This window comes from Oncorhynchus nerka, linkage group LG10, assembly GCF_034236695.1.
Source record: "Oncorhynchus nerka isolate Pitt River linkage group LG10, Oner_Uvic_2.0, whole genome shotgun sequence".
Taxonomy (NCBI): Eukaryota; Metazoa; Chordata; class Actinopteri; order Salmoniformes; family Salmonidae; genus Oncorhynchus; species Oncorhynchus nerka.
In genome coordinates, this window is record NC_088405.1 from 72,726,268 (window position 1) to 72,739,012 (window position 12,745).

Here is a 12,745-nt window from a genome sequence, read left to right on the forward strand (position 1 = left end):
CCCCCAGTTTTAAAAGATCATGAGTAGAGTTTGCTACAGTTGATGTAAACTCAATGCATCAAAGAATGTATGGAGATTAAAAACTGCTGTCACACTCATGAACCATGAGACCAACTCCCCTCCAAGGTGACAGCCCTGTAAATTGGCGAAGCTGAAGAAAAGATCTCCACCCAGACCAGTATGTGGGGCTAACTGTTCATGCGGAGTTAAAATGAACACGTTTGAAAAATAGGTAGTACTGTACATGCATTACTTTTATTTTCCAGATACCATTCATGTATATTTGTCTGTGTATAAAACCTTATGAAGACTCATGTATACAACATTTTCCCATTTCAATGACTGGTTCCAAAAATCTGACATGGCTGACAATGCCTTATGAGTCAGAGTTGACATGTCATGAGACAGACTATTTTAGCAAGTGTTGACTAAGTATTCACAATAGCACTTCATTATTATTTTGGTTGTTTGGAAAGCAGTGGGATAGCTGTATATGAAGGATGGCTCCCTTAACGGTCTCAGAAACTGAAATGGTTCTTGATGTCCTTGATCTGTTTCATAATTTCTCCTATGTGCTCTCCCCTGGAAGAGAGGGAAACAACACTGCTAGATCATATTAAACAAGACTGAGGACCAACATAGGGACAACGTAAAACATTTGGGACCATATCCAAACAACGGGTCAATGGGTATCATACAGCCAGTAGGCTGGCATAACACCCAGGGAAGAGCTGCTCATACTCACAGTTCTTTTACAACCTCCTGGACACACTTCCTCTGGTGCAAGTTGAGGGCGACAGTAGCCCTGGCTGGAGACACCCCTTTATCCATCTGTTTCTTCTTGGTACTCCTTCATATTTACCTGGGAGAAGATAAGACACTAGCCCAGTTATTACTGTAAACCAGTACGAGGCTCCATGAGGATGACGGAGACCCCAAGAGGGCAGCTCACCTGTTTGATGCCGTTGCCCAGGTGACGCAGCTGGTCGTTGATAGTCTGGAGCTCTTTCTTCATGTCTTTCTCACTGTCAGACAGAACAGGCAGCTGACTGCGCAGACTGCCCAGAACCTGCTTCACCCTGGAATAGTTGATGTAATAGAAGCTCTGAAGCAGATAGCTTTTTTTGAGAGAGTTAGTCAGTTCTTATGTTGTTTGGATGTCTGACTGTTTTGAAGACTTTAAAAACAAAATGTATAAACAAATGTAGGCTTCTGAAACAAGCCATGAAGATTAGATTAGATTTGAAAGAGGAGCGTAGAGTGACGGGTGTATCTAGCTACCTGTTCATGGTGGCCTCCTGGCGATACTTGGCATCCCCGTACTTATCAGCCAGACGCTCTGCAGACTCTCGCAGTCTTTTCCTATTGATAGAAAAAGAAACACAAGATGAAGAATAGCTCCAAAGTATATGAAATGCATGGTAAAGCTCACGAAGCCTCAGTACTTCCATCACTGTAATTCAAAGAGTTATGTTTGGCCTCTAATTGCATTATCAACCCCAGACTGCCAGTCAAACCAAATCAGTCACATCACATTCAATTACATATGAATGTGACCTCATTGAATAATCATATTATATGTACACTGGGAGTAAACAGGATAACAAATACACGTGAGCACATTTCTACCAATGCTGATATCTGATGCACTGTAAGACGCACTGTAAGAAGCCTTTTCCAAATCTGCAGCTACCACTACCTATTTTTCATGCAATACATGTCCCTGTCTTTACCTCAATCTGTAAATAGAAAAAGCATAGCATAAGTAAAAATGCATTAGTATTACAATGTTTCATTATTATTTTAAGTGCTTTCATTAGCACAATTCTGAGTTGCTGTAAGCCTTGGGAGTGCATAGCTATGGCCATCAAGCACTAAGTTTATTTGGAAACTCTATTTACCTCTCCTCTCTGCACAAGGCCAGGTCCTCAAGCTGCTTGTTCCTCTGTCCTGTCAGCAATTTCACCCTGAAGAAGAAAAACCCATCAGCAACATGCTTCCTGACATGGCCGTGTCCATGGCCGTGTCCAATTACCCATACTTGAGTTCTAAATAGTACGCTTTTTGGGTATGCTGGAAATGTTTAATAGTATGTGACATTTTGAAAGTTTTGTATGCTTTAAATGACAGGATGTCATACTCAGCATATTTTTCATCAAGTAGAATTCACTGAACACATTGAGGAAGAGAATAGTCTTTTCACATTCACGTGTTTGACACAGCTGATAGTGTTTGACACAGCTGATAATTAGAATAGGGGAAGCGCTCTACAAAAATGTACGATTGGCGGGGAACTAACACGATTGAAATTTAGATGACGCCTTCTCAGTGTGGATGAGTAGTATGTTGATATGTGTTGCTTACTGCATACGTTTTTACACAAAGTACGTTATAAATAGTATGTAATAATATTAGTACACAGTATTGAGTTTTAGTAAAAAGTAAGCAAGAAAGATTTTGTACACGGCATGTGTGTGTGTGTGTGCATGTGTGTGTGTATCAGAACTACAACTACAAGTGATTATGTGTGTTGTTAATTAAATGTGTGTGTATTTATCTGTTAATGAGTGACATTGACCTTCTCTGCATCTCCTCGCGGGCCATATCCTGTTTGAGGATGTACTCCTCTCTGAACCCCCTTGGGTTGTGCCGTGGCGGAGATCTTTGTGGGCTATACTCGGCCTTGTCTCAGGATGGTAAGTTGGTGGTTGAAGATATCCCTCTAGTGGTGTGGGGGCTGTGCTTTGGCAAAGTGGGTGGGGTTATATCCTTCCTGTTTGGCCCTGTCCGGGGGTGTCCTCGGATGGGGCCACAGTGTCTCCTGACCCCTCCTGTCTCAGCCTCCAGTATTTATGCTGCATTAGTTTATGTGTCGGGGGGCTAGGGTCAGTTTGTTATATCTGGAGTACTTCTCCTGTCCTATTCGGTGTCCTGTGTGAATCTAAGTGTGCGTTCTCTAATTCTCTCCTTCTCTCTTTCTTTCTCTCTCTCGGAGGACCTGAGCCCTAGGACCATGCCCCAGGACTACCTGACATGATGACTCCTTGCTGTCCCCAGTCCACCTGGCCATGCTGCTGCTCCAGTTTCAACTGGCCTGGGCCCTAGGACCATGTCCCAGGACTACCTGACATGATGACTCCTTGCTGTCCCCAGTCCACCTGGCCATGCTGCTGCTCCAGTTTCAACTGTTCTGCCTTACTATTATTCAACCATGCTGGTCATTTATGAACATTTGAACATCTTGGCCACGTTCTGTTATAATCTCCACCCGGCACAGCCAGAAGAGGACTGGCCACCCCACATATGCTCTCTCTAATTCTCTCTTTCTTTCTCTCTCTCTCGGAGGACCTGAGCCCTAGGACCGTGCCCCAGGACTACCTGACATGATGACTCCTTGCTGTCCCCAGTCCACCTGACTGTGCTGCTGCTCCAGTTTCAACTGTTCTGCCTTATTATTATTCGACCATGCTGGTCATTTATGAACATTTGAACATCTTGGTCATGTTCTGTTATGATCTCTACCCGGCACAGCCAGAAGAGGACTGGCCACCCCACATAGCCTGGTTCCTCTCTAGGTTTCTTCCTAGGTTTTGGCCTTTCTAGGGAGTTTTTCCTAGCCACCGTGCTTTTACACCTGCATTGTTTGCTGTTTGGGGTTTTAGGCTGGGTTTCTGTACAGCACTTTGAGATATCAGCTGATGTACGAAGGGCTATATAAATAAATTTGATTTGATTTGATTTGATTTGAACACCTGAGTGGCTCTGCTCAGCAGCTGGAGACACTCTGGAGGAGGGGACGATGTGTCCTTGTCCCCTGCTCTAAAAGCACAGGACAACATGACTGAGTCCACACAATAAACTAAGCATAATAGTGGTCTTTTTGTTTATCGTGGAAGCTGGGCATTCTGTAAAATGTGATCTAACCGTTATCAAGCCAGTTCATTGAGAATAAATTGTCATTCCAAAAACAGCCACAAGGGAGGATACTACATGTCAAAATGGCTCAGCATGATGCCAAAGCATGTTGCTATGGAGTCTAAATAAGCATCTGTACAAATCCAAGATCATCCTACAGGGGTGTTTTCAATGTACTGTGGTGAGTGTGTTACCTCAGCATGATAGGATTGGTGGAGCTTCGGGCTAGGATGTTTCAAATGTGCTGCTCAAAGTAGTCATTGTGCAATCCACGCAGAGGACAGCTAGCTGAGCCTACCCCTGGGTAGGAACACAGCAGGAGAGGAGAGGAAGGCCAGATGGAACTGCTAGGACACACATAGACATGCACCATCAGCCTGTGACACACTTTCCTATCTATATATATTTTTTAATGTTTGTACTGATAATGCTCCCTATATAGGGTTGCACATTTTGGGGAATATTCAGAGGCGGAAACTTTCTGTGGGAATTAACGGGAATATATGCAAATTAACATGAATACCATTTAAACGTAGATGTTTTTTTGCATTGGATATACAGTGCCTTGCGAAAGTATTCGGCCCCCTTGAACTTTGCGACCTTTTGCCACATCTCAGGCTTCAAACATAAAGATATAAAACTGTATTTTTTTGTGAAGAATCAACAACAAGTGGGACACAATCATGAAGTGGAACGACATTTATTGGATATTTCAAACTTTTTTAACAAATCAAAAACTGAAAAATTGGGCGTGCAAAATTATTCAGCCCCCTTAAGTTAATACTTTGTAGCTCCACCTTTTGCTGCGATTACAGCTGTAAGTCGCTTGGGGTATGTCTCTATCAGTTTTGCACATCGAGAGATTGAATTTTTTTCCCATTCCTCCTTGCAAAACAGCTCGAGCTCAGTGAGGTTGGATGGAGAGCATTTGTGAACAGCAGTTTTCAGTTCTTTCCACAGATTCTCGATTGGATTCAGGTCTGGACTTTGACTTGGCCATTCTAACACCTGGATATGTTTATTTCTGAACCATTCCATTGTAGATTTTGCTTTATGTTTTGGATCATTGTCTTGTTGGAAGACAAATCTCCGTCCCAGTCTCAGGTCTTTTGCAGACTCCATCAGGTTTTCTTCCAGAATGGTCCTGTATTTGGCTCCATCCATCTTCCCATCAATTTTAACCATCTTCCCTGTCCCTACTGAAGAAAAGCAGGCCCAAACCATGATGCTGCCACCACCATGTTTGACAGTGGGCATGGTGTGTTCAGGGTGATGAGCTGTGTTGCTTTTACGCCAAACATAACGTTTTGCATTGTTGCCAAAAAGTTCCATTTTGGTTTCATCTGACCAGAGCACCTTCTTCCACATGTTTGGTGTGTCTCCCAGGTGGCTTGTGGCAAACTTTAAACGACACTTTTTATGGATATCTTTAAGAAATGGCTTTCTTCTTGCCACTCTTCCATAAAGGCCAGATTTGTGCAATATACGACTGATTGTTGTCCTATGGACAGAGTCTCCCAGCTCAGCTGTAGATCTCTGCAGTTCATCCAGAGTGATCATGGGCCTCTTGGCTGCATCTCTGATCAGTCTTCTCCTTGTATGAGCTGAAAGTTTAGAGGGACGGCCAGGTCTTGGTAGATTTGCAGTGGTCTGATACTCCTTCCATTTCAATATTATCGCTTGCACAGTGCTCCTTGGGATGTTTAAAGCTTGGGAAATCTTTTTGTATCCAAATCCGGCTTTAAACTTCTTCACAACAGTATCTCGGACCTGCCTGGTGTGTTCCTTGTTCTTCATGATGCTCTCTGCGCTTTTAACGGACCTCTGAGACTATCACAGTGCAGGTGCATTTATACGGAGACTTGATTACACACAGGTGGATTGTATTTATCATCATTAGTCATTTAGGTCAACATTGGATCATTCAGAGATCCTCACTGAACTTCTGGAGAGTTTGCTGCACTGAAAGTAAAGGGGCTGAATAATTTTGCACGCCCAATTTTTCAGTTTTTGATTTGTTAAAAAAGTTTGAAATATCCAATAAATGTCGTTCCACTTCATGATTGTGTCCCACTTGTTGTTGATTCTTCACAAAAAATACAGTTTTATATCTTTATGTTTGAAGCCTGAAATGTGGCAAAAGGTCGCAAAGTTCAAGGGGGCCGAATACTTTCGCAAGGCACTGTATTTACCATATCATATGGACAGAAACAAACCTTTTACCTTATCATAAGTAGACATAATTGCAAATGATTAAATCCTTCCAATATAATTAAAAACATTTTTTAGTTATGAATTGAACTTGAATTAAATGAGTTGACTCTTCGCATGGGATGATTTCACTGAACAACAAAAGGGAATATTGAATGATCCATCGCATCTCCCAAAAACATTTTTAACATACATCAGTAAAATTATAGTCTAGAAACAAAAGCTTTGGTTATATTCCTCTCAGGCTTCAATGTCTTATCCTTGGACATCCTCAATGTCCACCCCTTGAACATCAGACTCTGCCTCATCTTCACTGTCACTTTCCAACCTTGTTGAGGATGGCTCGTTGTCAGGCTCAAAAAGCCTCAAATTTGCCCAGATGGCCACCAATTTGTCAACCCTTGGTCAGCCTGTTGCATGCTTTTGTGAGTGTGCTCCCAAACAAGGACTAGTTGCGCTCTGATGTGGCTGATGTTGGAGGGATTTTGAGGATGATGGAGGCAACAGGGGAAAGAGCCTCATATCCACAAAGTCCTTTCCACCAGGTGGCTGATGAGATATGTTGGTACGACTGCCATATTGCATCTCCATCCCAAAGCCCTTGCTTGGAAATGTACTTCGCCAGACTGCCAAGAACCATGCATTCATCCAGGCCAAGGTGGCGAGACATGGTAGTGATAACACCATAGGCCTTGTTGATCTCTGCACTAGACAGGATACTCTTGCCAGCATACTTGGGGTCCAACACGTACGTTGCGGTATGTATGGGCTTCAGGCAGAAGTCTTCACGCTTTTTTGATGCATTTCAGAACTGCAGTTTCCTCTGCTTGGAGCAACAGTGAAGTTGGCAGGGCAGTACGGATTTCTTCTCTATCATCTGCAAGCAGAGTCTGAACATCAGACAGGATGGCATTGTCTCCCTCAATCTGTGCAATGGCTACTGCTATAGGTTTCAGGAGTTTCAGGCTGCTTACCGCTCTCTCCCAAAATACATCATCCAGGAGGATCCTCTTGATGGAGCTGTCCATATCGGCAGACTGTGATATGGTCATTTCTTGGAAAGACTCCTTCCCCTCCAGGAGACTGTCAAACATGATGACAACACCACCCCAACGGGTGTTGCTGGGCAGCTTCATTGTGGTGCTCTTATTCTCACTTTGCTTGGTGAGATAGATTGCTGCTATACCTTGATGACCCTTCACAGACATAACCATTTCCTTGGCTCTCTTATAGAGTATATCCATTGTTTTCAGTGCCATGATGTCCTTGAGGAGCAGATTCAATGCATGAGCAGCACAGCCAATGGGTGTGATGTGAGGGTTGGACTCCCCCACTTTAAATCAAGCAGCCTTCATGTTCGCAGCATTGTCTGTCACCAGTGCAAATACCTTCTGTGGTCCAAGGTCATTGATGACTGCCTTCAGCTCATCTGCAATGTAGAGACCGGTGTGTCTGTGCTCTTGTAGAATACTGGTTGAGGGGTGGAGATGATGTAGTTAATTATTCCTTGCCCACAAACATTCGACCACCCATCAGAGATGCTTGCAATACAGTCTGCTTTCTCTATGAATTCCTTGACCTTCACTTGAACTCTGCATCCAGCAAATGAGTAGATAAAGCATGCTGGTTGGAGGGGTGTATGCTGGGCGAAGAACATTCAGAAATCTCTTCCAATACACATTGCCTGTGAACATCAGAGGTGAACCAGCTGCATACACAGCTCGAGCAAGACATTCATCCGCATTTCTCTGACTACGTTCCTCCATTGAGTCAAAAACACTTCTGATTCCAGGAGGACCATGAGCTGTTGCTATCGATAAGGTGTCCGATTCATAATTTTCACCTTGAATAGAAGTAGAGGGACTTTTGTCAGAGGTTGCTTGTTGTGAGCACTGAAGAAACGTTACGCACTTGGCCAGATGATTCTGCATCTTTGTTGCATTCTTCACGTATGATTTGGCACAGTATTTGCAAATGTACACAGCTTTTCCTTCTACATTAGCTGCACTGAAATGCCTCCACACATCATAGTGCCCGTGGCATTTTCCTGTAAAGATTAGGAAAAAATTAGTAAAAAAACAACAAATACAATTTCATGTACAGATAGATAGTTAAGCAGTTAGATTAAACAACTCTTTTGTAAGATAAATGTTTTTAAATGAAACATGTATGGAAACAGGTGAATTAACACTCCTCAGTTAGCAGGCTCAGGCAAGCTAAAACCCACATGGTAGCAAAACTAACTAGCAGAAAGTGTTAACAAGTTAGAAATGATTAAACACACTTTGCTGTAGGCTACTAGGATTTACTAGTTAACAAAAAATAATGTATGTCATATAAAATATATTCACCCCTGTCACGACTTCCGCCGAAGTTGGCTCCCCTGCCTGTTCGGGCGGTGCTCGGCGGTTGTCGTCACCGTCCTACTAGCCGCTACCGATTCCTTTTTCGTTTGTCTGTTGGTTTTGTCTTATTAGTTTCACCTGTGTGTATTTTGGTTTAATTAGCTTCCCTATATGTAGTAGTTTGACCCGCCCTTGTTTTGTGCGGGATTGTTTTTTGTTACTCTGTTGGTTGTGGTTTCATGTTTGTATTCTCCGGACTGTTTGGTCCTGTGTTTGGGCTGGTCTGTTTTATGCGCCCTGTATGTTGGCGTGACCGTTTTTTGCCTGAGAATAAATTACGATTTACCGAACCCTGCTCCCTGCGCCTGATTCCAACCCACCACTCCTAGTAGGCTGTGACAACCCCACCCAGTATTGTAATCAAAACTTCCCGGAAAGCATGTTTGGCTCAGACAGTGTAGTAGTGTGGGCTCAAAACCATCTCATTAGTGTGCAAGATCTTGAGAATCAGCTGTACATGGGATAGAGGAGTGCACTGTACATGCAGAGGGTTGTAATTCCATTGAATTGGGGATAGTTTAACAAAAATATGCCACAAGACCTAGACTTGCCTCATGTGTATCCCACAAAAAAGGTTCACTGTTATAAGCTAACTTTTTTGATGAATTTAAGCAAAAATTCCAGGCTTAACTTCCCATGGAAAACCTCCGGAAATTTAGCGGAAAGTTCTCGACCCTTTGCAACCCTACCCCTATATAATGAAATAAAAAAGAAGTCTTTTGAACCGTACAGGAATCGTACAGGAGAGGCAGTAGTAGACACTCATAGGTGCTTGTAATGCAGATTATGGTGGCACCCAAAGACAGGTCAGGCACAATCCAGAAGCCCCGTACTGGAGCTGACAAACTGTGGCCAAAGAGCGATAGAGAGATGTTTTTTACATTTTGAGAAAACAACATTTACTGCCGCGTTGACAATCTATGACAACAGTCCCAAGTTGGTACTTATGACTAAGGAGTGCCAAGCAGAATCTCAATCTATTCAATGACGTCATATTAATATCTGGTGCCTTGATAGTTGTAGTGCTACCTTCTACTGAGAGGCCTGGTACAGAGGATGTGCTCTACGACGCAGCTGTGTTCAGCAGCCAGCTCCTGAAGACTATCCTTGTCCTCCTCATCTGTGGAGAGAGCATTATGGCACATCAGGCAAATTAATGCACTAACATGCACTAACCACCTCCGATTTACGTGGTAAACAACGCAATTGAATTGACACCCCATATGGACATGAAGGCCTCACCTGACTGGAGAAACTTGTGCAGTTTGTTGAACCAAGTGAGGCCTACACTGTGCACTCCTGTCTCATGCCTGCAGTGGTATCTGTGCTGGCACAGGGGGTCTGCAATAGGGCATGAAGCAAGTTTCAATGAAACATAAAGAACACCACAGAAGAAAAAAGATTACATTCAAAGTACATTTGACAAACATGATGATGGGGTGTGGACTTTGATACACCGAGACCTGGTGAGAAGCATCAATGGATCCCATTATAGAATTCAACTATATCAACCAATCAGCATGACTCACTCAACACTGTGCAGTCTGATTGGGCAGGTGAAGTCAGACTCCACAGGCGCCTCATCATCCCCAGCGGCCAGTTTGAGGGTGAGCTCCAGCTCCACACACTCAAACACATAGAAAGAGGGCACCACCTTCCAGCCCCGCATCCACCTCTCCACTGCCTGTCAATCACACACAGAGAAGAAAATTCCTCCATGGACATAGCGTGAGGTGAAATGTTCAGAATTGTACAGATATATGTAACGAATAGAGCCAACATGATTCCCTGTTCTACTGGATAGACAATCATATCTGTTTATCACAGAACATTTCTATCTAAATATTCTGTAACGTTGTACTGTCTGTACAGTACTTACTCCTGTCTCCTCTTCCAGCACCGCGCAGTGATACAGTGTGCCCATTTCCGTGGCGATGACCAGGATGTTGGGCACGCAGGGCAGGCAGAGCACGGCACAGTTATCCTCTGCAGAGGGGTACATGGGTAAGGGCCCACTGGGCTTACTGAGGCTACCTGAACTGAAAGACAGAAAAATAGGGTCTAGGAATGAGATTCAAATGAGATTCCTATTATGGATGATATTTTATTACATTTTCCTCAAACAGTAGTATAATATACTGAACAAAAATATAAATGCAACATATAAAATCTCCCATCCGCACAACAGGCGTATTTCTCTCAAATGTGCACAAATTTGTTTACATCCCTGTTAGTGAGCATTTCTCCTTAATAATCCCTCCACCTGACAGGTGTGGCATATCAAAAAACTGATTAAACAGCATGATAATTACACAGTTGCACCTTGTGCTGGGGACAATAAAATGCCACTAAAATGTGCAGTTTTGTCACAACACAATGCCACAGATGTCTCAAGTTGAGGAAGCGTACAATTGGCATGCTCACTGCAGGAATGTCCACCAGAGCTGTTGCCAGAGAATTGAATGTGAATTTCTCTACCATAAGCCGCCTCCAACTTCGTTTGAGAGAATTTGGCAGTACGTCCAAACGGCCTCACAACCGCAGACCACGTGTAACCACGCCAGCCCAGGACTCCACATCCGGCTTCTTCACCTGCCGGATCATCTGGGAACAGCCACCTGGACAGCTGATGAAACTGAGGGGTATTTATGTCTGTAATAAAGCCCTTTTGTGAGGAAAAACTCATTCTGATTGGCTGAGCCTGGCTCCCATGTGGGTGGGCCTAAGCCCTCCCAGGCCCAACCATGGCTGCGCCCCTGCCCAGTCATGTTGAAATCCATAGAATAGGGCCTAATTCATTTATTTAAATGGACTGATTTCCATATATGAACTGTAATTCAGTAAAATCATTGAAATTGTTGCATGTTGTGTTTATATTTTTGTTCAGTATATATTTATAAGGTCGACTGAATAAGCCTCACCCTGTTTTATTCATTGGAATTCAATCAGACCAAGCCAGAGAACACAACTAACTGGAAGCCGACTCTGGCTTTCCCAGCCTCATACAAATCTTGGTCGACCGAGTCATCTGTTCTTTCAACCAATTGATTGTTCGAAATGTTAAAACGTGCATATCTCCATACACACAGTGCATTCGGAAAGTTTTCAGACCCCTTGACTTTTTCCACATTTTGTTACTTTACAGCCTTACTCTAAAACCGATTAAACATTATTATTTTTTATCAACTTATACACAATACCCAATAACAACAAAGTGAAAACAGGTTTATACATTTTTGCAAACTGAAATAGCTTATTTACATAAGTATTCAGACCCTTTGCTATGAGACTCGAAATTGAGCTCAGGTGCATCCTGTTTCCATTGATCATCCTTGATGTTTCTACAACTTGATTGGAGTCCACCTGTGGTCAATTCAATTGAATGGAAATGATTTGGAAAGGCAGTCACCTGTCTAAATAAGGTCCCACAGATCAAAAACCAAGCCATAATGTCAAAGGAATTGTCCGTAGAGCTCCAAGACAGGATTGTGTCGAGGCACAGATCTGGGGAAGGGTACCAAAAAAAGTCTGCATCATTGAAGGTCCCCAAGAACACAGCCTCCATAATTTTTAAATGGAAGAAGTTTGGAACCACCAAGACTCTTCCTAGAGCTTGGGGGGAGAAGGGCCTTGGGGGGAGCAGGGCTTAGGTCAGGGAGGTGACCAAGAACCCAATGGTCACTCTGACAGAGCTCCAGAGTTCCTCTGTGGAGATGGGAGAACCATCCAGAAGGACAACCTTCTCTGTAGCACTCCAATCAGGCCTTTATGGTAGAGTGACCAGACGGAAGCCACTCCCCAGTAAAAGGCACATGACAGCCCGCTTGGAGTTTGCCAAAAGGAACCTAAAGGACTCTCAGACCATGAGAAGCAAGACACTCTGGTCTGATGAAACCAAGATGGAACTCTTTGGCCTGAATGACAAGTTTCACATCTGGAGGAAACCTGGCACCATCCCTACGGTGAAGCACTGTGGTGGCAGCATCATGCTGTGGGGATGTTTTTCCAAACGCCAGGGACTGGGAGACTAGTCATGATTGAGGAAAAGAACGGTGCAAAGTACAGAGAGATCCTTGATGAAAACCTGCTCCAGAGTGCTCAGGACCTCAGACTGAGGTGAAAGTTCACCTTCCAACAGGACAACAATCCTAAGCGCACAGCCAAGACAAAGCTGGAGTGCCTTTGGGACAAGTCTCTGAATGTCCTTGAGTGGC

At 43.6% G+C, this 12,745-nt stretch overlaps 1 pseudogene; it reads right to left on the reverse strand.

Moving 5' to 3' along the window:
* Positions 1-236: 236 nt before the first annotated feature.
* LOC115105702 (nucleoporin 88-like) lies at positions 237-10,605 on the reverse strand (annotated as a pseudogene).
* Positions 10,606-12,745: the final 2,140 nt, after the last annotated feature.